The 5,591-nt window shown below is 43.6% G+C and overlaps 1 pseudogene; it reads right to left on the bottom strand.

Moving 5' to 3' along the window:
- Positions 1-3,419: 3,419 nt before the first annotated feature.
- LOC126501346 (spliceosome-associated protein CWC15 homolog) lies at positions 3,420-4,149 on the bottom strand (annotated as a pseudogene).
- Between the last annotated feature and the right edge of the window lie 1,442 nt (positions 4,150-5,591).

Below are 5,591 nucleotides of genomic sequence, written 5' to 3' on the forward strand. Positions count from 1 at the left end.
AGAAAGAGGCTTGAGGAAGCATAGTGTCACAACTGTTCATGTACGAGCTTTCTGAGGACCACATGTGAAGAAGGAAAATTTTCAGCAGAGTGCAAGAGCAGAGGAGATTCAGCCCCGAAGGCACCTACAGCAGGAAGAGCCCTGCTCTAAGAGTCCAACATTTCAAGCCTTCCTCTCAGGATTCGAGAAGGTGGACAAGGGTAGTGGCAAATGCTGTTTAGTGATCCCCTCCCCTAGCTGTGCACTGGCTCCAGCCCTCCCCTAGCTGTGCACTGGCTCCAGAGCTGCCATGCTCATCCATTTGTCTAGATTTGGAGGCCACAGTGCTGTCTTCTTTCCTCCATTTTCCCCTGCATTTTTCTTCCTTTCTTCCTTCTTTCCTCGCCATTTTCTTTTTGCCATCTATCTCCCTTCCTTTCTTTTTCTTTGCTACTCCTTTCTGAGGACAATTTCTCCCCCACTCAACCCCTTTTCTTTGAACAAACCCTCCTAGCATCAACCGGAGGAGGGTGGGCACACTCCTGAAAGATGCGCCGGAAGCACAAATACTGAGTCAGCTGTCACTCAGCTCTCTAGGCGCTCACTGTCCCTGGAGCTGACCTTATGAGGCAGGATGAAGCAAGGACACTACTACGTAGCAGTTAGGCTCTCTGGATCGAAGGAGAGTTGCAGGACTGAAGGAACATGAAGAAAGCATTCATATCCATTAATTGCCCTCACAATACAAAGTATACACTTTCATTATCAAACACAAGAAAGGTAGTAGCTATAGGTCGGTGCTTTAATGAAGGATGAGAAACACCACACTGGGTACCCAATGCTGTCTCAGATTTGGACATTCACTAGCTAACATGTGAAAGCATTCCCAAGTTAACTTCAATCTGCAGCCTGGGGCTGGCTGGCCTGTTATCTCAGTCTGGTGCATGCTGCGATGTTATTAGTTCTGCTTGGGTACCTGCTATTTATGCTTCTTTGTTGGTGATCCTATTGCTTAAAAATGAATAAACACACACACACACACACACACACACACACACACACACACCAAAAAGATCGTATCAAGCGTGGTAAAAAGAGATGATGGAAATGAATGCAATATAGTCCTATCCTTGGGCTAATGCGCTGTCTACTGTTCCCAACTTCTTGACCACCCCCATTGACGGGCAGGCATAGAAAGAACAATACCATCATCATTGTGAGCACTGACCTTGGAGCGGTTTCTTCAACAGCATGAATGTGGTGATAACTAACATGCATTTGAGCATCTCTTAAACCCTTTCTATCCTTTGTTCCATTCACTCTGTTTAACCCTTCGTGTCCCATCATTTTCCCTTCGATCCTTTATCTCACGACCTTCTGTCTCCATCCTTTGAAAACCTACTGCCATATCCTTTCCTGGCTTCCTCACCTCTGTTAGTATTCCAAATGAAATAAAAACATCTTAACACTCAAGTTACACGAGTATCCTTAGTGTTTTGCCTCGGCTGTATCATACAATTGCACCTTAAAGAATAAAATCAGAGAGTCAGTTTCAGGTCCCGAGTATTTTATGTGCCCTGTTTTGTGTGCACCACATCCATTTTGAGCTAGAGTCGCCTCTCATATTCAGTCTGTACTAGGGGTGACTCCATTCACTCACCACATACTCACTTGAAGTGGGCCACGGTGATTCCATCTTAATAAATGGGCACTTAGCTTAACTATTTAGGGAGTTGCTATCCTTGCACACAGTCCCCAAGAGGATGTGGTGCAGATGTTCACATAACAGCAGACATGTTTCTTTAATATTGAGCACCTATGCAATAGCCACACACCATGAAGCCTCATTTGACCAATGACAATGGCAAACTCAAGCTTTGTTGGATGACTGCATGCCACAAGAGCAATGTTGAGTTATTATTCATGCTTGCTTACCTTCTGCTGGAAGTTCTGCAAATTAGACTTGAACATCTCAGAGTTATGTAATTAATTTCATGCAGCTTCGATAAAGATCACTAATTAATTCAAGCCACCAGCAGGACACCTGGCAGTGTCTGCTACACATTACAGGTGGCGTCGTGGGACCTAAGATGACAGTGAGCGCTCAATCTTTAAAAGAGATTGAGTTCTCTGTTTGGCTAAACTCGGGTGGTTTATATTTAGCCCTCAGTTGAAACATTTAGTGTCCAGTTTCCTGTGAGGATTATTTGAAATATTTGGAGAACTAAATAGATCTAACATGTTAAGCATATTTCTAAATGTTGATAATAAAACCAATGAACATAGTGATCTTTTATACCTGTGTGTATTTATGCATGTACATGTAGTATATATTGGTGTATGCATGTAAGTCATGACAGGAATATAAGGACATAACCATATATTCTTACATGCCTGTGTGCATATGTGCTTATAGACATGTGTACATGTGTGAGAAGTGCCTTGGTAGGCATAGGCACAAAAATAGATGAGGCTATGCATTAAGACGTTTCTCTCTTTTAACCCTTCCTCCTCACACACGCCTCCTAGGATCAGAAACTATGAAAGAAAGCAGGGTTCAGATATGGCAAGATCATCAGTGGAACCTGGCATTGTCTCTCTGGGACTTAGCCAACATTCTCACTGGTAAAGCAGTTAGTGATTCCCCTTTCTCGTTGAGACAATCAAGGAGGAAAATGCTTAGAGCCTTTCTACAGTTCTCTCCAAGTCTCCATGGGCTCCACTCAGCTGTTTTGAAGGTTACAGTTGTGTGCTTCCCTGGTCTGGCAGCAGAGTTTGCAGAGTCTCCACATGCCCCACACAGGGGTGTGCACATTGTGCTTTAGGGTGCAGAGAAAGTGGGCGGAGGCATCTGCTTAACCTCTGCATCATTCCTGGTAGCACATTGATGGTAGCTTGGAAGGAGGACTCAGATTTACCCTGTGGGTGACTTATGCTTCAAAACTAATAGCGTATTAGTTTTAAAAGATAATCTGTGTGCCATTTGTCTCCCACTGGGGGAAAATCTATATGAAGACTAAGCTTTTCTTTGCAAGAGAAAATTCTTCGGATGTGACTATAGTTTGTTTTAAAATTTAAGAAGTTGAAGACAGTGCTTGTAAATTTAAAAAAATGTTATAAAGTATATTTCCCTCAAACCAGGTAGAAACAAATATGTAAAATGCTAGAATTCTAAGAAATAATCTATCATGCTTAAACTAGAGCTTTTGTGTTAATATTTTTGTGATTAAGGTTCATCTTGTTGATTTCATAATGAAGATCATCCATTTTCTTTCCATGTGTATTCTCTGCGTGTTATTCCAGAACATTTTCTTTGCCATAACTAGGAAATCTAGGTTAGAAGATACCCATAGTCTGAGAGATATTCCAGAATACCACCAGTCACCCAAAAGATACCTCCGTATATTTAGGGCAGAGTCAGTCACTTTATTATTTTTTTTTGATCCTTAACATTTCAGACTTTAATTAAGCACATAAAACTGTACTACTTAATATATTTCTCCATGAACTTCTTGTGAAACTCAGATCGCAGTGTGTCGTTTACAAATCTTTTGTCTTTCTTCTGATCATCTATTCCTTTTGCACAGTTCTTAAAAACGACATCATCATCCCACCTTCTTTTAACCTTGAAGTTGACCTGAGGCTGGGATGGGCCAGTGAGATTAAGGAGAGGGTTTCCACTCAGAATATTTTCCATGAGAATTCTCTCTTCTTCTGCTTTTTGTTCTTGTTCCTTCCTGGCCTGCTCCTCAGCTCTTTCCTTCTTGATTTTCTCCAGCTCTGCCAGAAGAGCCGCAGTGTCATCATTGTCGCTCTCCTCTTCAAAATCCTCATCGTCCTCATCCGTGAGAGGGTCATTGGCATCAAGGTTGGCAGCGGGGATCTGGTCTAAGTGGGGCTTCTTGGACACGGAAGAGGAAGTTGTATGTTCTCGGGTCGGACGGTTCCTATTTTTTTCTTTTGCAGCAGCTCTCTCTCTCTCCTCCAATTCTCTCCTAAAGTCACAGTTGCGAACCTCTTCAGGAGCATCTTGTGTAGTTTGTATTTTATCTTTGTATGGGAGGGAAGGTCTCTGCTTGAATATTGCTTTGAGAGCTGGCTCAAATCCCCTTCTCCTTTTCCTCTTTCACCTCTGGCAGGTTCAAAAGTTGGTCTGGCTGCTGTTGTCATCTTTTATTCTCTTGGTGGGGACGGAAGCAGCACCCTACGATGTTCACCCACGAACCATTGCAACTCGAGTCAATCACTTTTGATTGACTTCATTAGAAAGGGACATTGTGTCACAGGGTGGTAGCCTCTCCCTCAGGGCCTGCTCCTCCTCTGAGTGACAGAGCTTTGGTGTCTGACTTTCCTATGGAGGGTCTGACTGAATGCCCTTTGGTCCTGAGTAGCTGCCTGGATAAAGCCCACAAGCAAACTAACATCTGACTAAGGCTCTCGCTCAGTGCCAACTGTTTCCATAAAGAGAATTTTGTCATGTGACAAAGAGCATGTCCTTGGTAAAATTCCATCTATACGGTTCTCAGTAGAACACAGGGCAGGGAGAGTCGGCCAGCGATGACCTGGGAAATGATAGGTCATGGGTAAAATTTGTTTGGAGCCTCCTCCTAAGAGGAAGAAAGACGTCACCTTCTAGCAAACTGTCTTATGACTAAGCATCCGAAGAGTCTTAGCCCGGGACTCTTTTCTTGAAATTGAGTTTTAAAAAACTCTGCAGCCATTTGTGTTTTTCTCTGCAATAGCCACCAGGGGGGAATTGTTCGGCAGATCTGCCGGAAATCTCTACTCCCAGCAAATCCTCCTTGTGTGCTCCAGTCAGCTGTCACAGAAGGCACACGCATGCCACCCTCCACCTTTCCCTCTACTGCCGCAGTAGCTCCAGGCCTGCTGCTGTAGGGCTCACCTGCATGTCAATAAACAGCAACTGAAGATACAGACAGACAGACAGGTGAGTGGGTGGACAGATGGGTGGATGGATAGATAGATAGATAGATAGATAGATAGATAGATAGATAGATAGATAGATGATAGATAGATAGATAGATAGATAGATAGATAGATAGATAGATGACAGACAGATGTAAATTGCATAAGTGATGTGCTTAAGTAAGTATTGCTTTTAACAAGCTTCAAGCTTTTTACAAGGCGCTCTCTCGGAATCCTGTCTCTGCAAGCAGCTTACAACTCTGAGTGGGCTTACCTATTTGCTATACCAAGGGAGCGAACCTTTAATTGAGTTGAGAATAAAAAGCGAAAGTGAAGCGAGAAGAGAGAGTTAGGGAAAGGATAGAAAAGGGAGAAAAACCTGTTCTGCTCCACAGAAACTCTGGCAACCACTTGTTTGCAGAAGGCAGAGAAAAGGGGAAACTAGCAAAAAGGATTATTAGAAGGCCCAGGAGTCAGTCTTGCTCAGGCTCTAGGAGGAGAATCCACAAGGAGGCAAGGAGACCCACAGTAGCTGGGCCAAAGGAATAGCCTGGAGGAGAAGGGGCAGCCCTCTGTTTTACATTGAAGGTAGACAGATTGGTCCGAACTGCCAGGGGCTGTGTAGCCACCTCTTGTGAAAACAAAGCCTCCACGTGCTGAATCTCAAGGTCGGTTACTGTTGAGAC

This window comes from Alexandromys fortis, unplaced genomic scaffold, assembly GCF_014885135.2.
Source record: "Alexandromys fortis isolate MF-2015 unplaced genomic scaffold, M_Fortis_MF-2015_v1.1 scaffold_30, whole genome shotgun sequence".
Classification (NCBI taxonomy): Eukaryota; Metazoa; Chordata; class Mammalia; order Rodentia; family Cricetidae; genus Alexandromys; species Alexandromys fortis.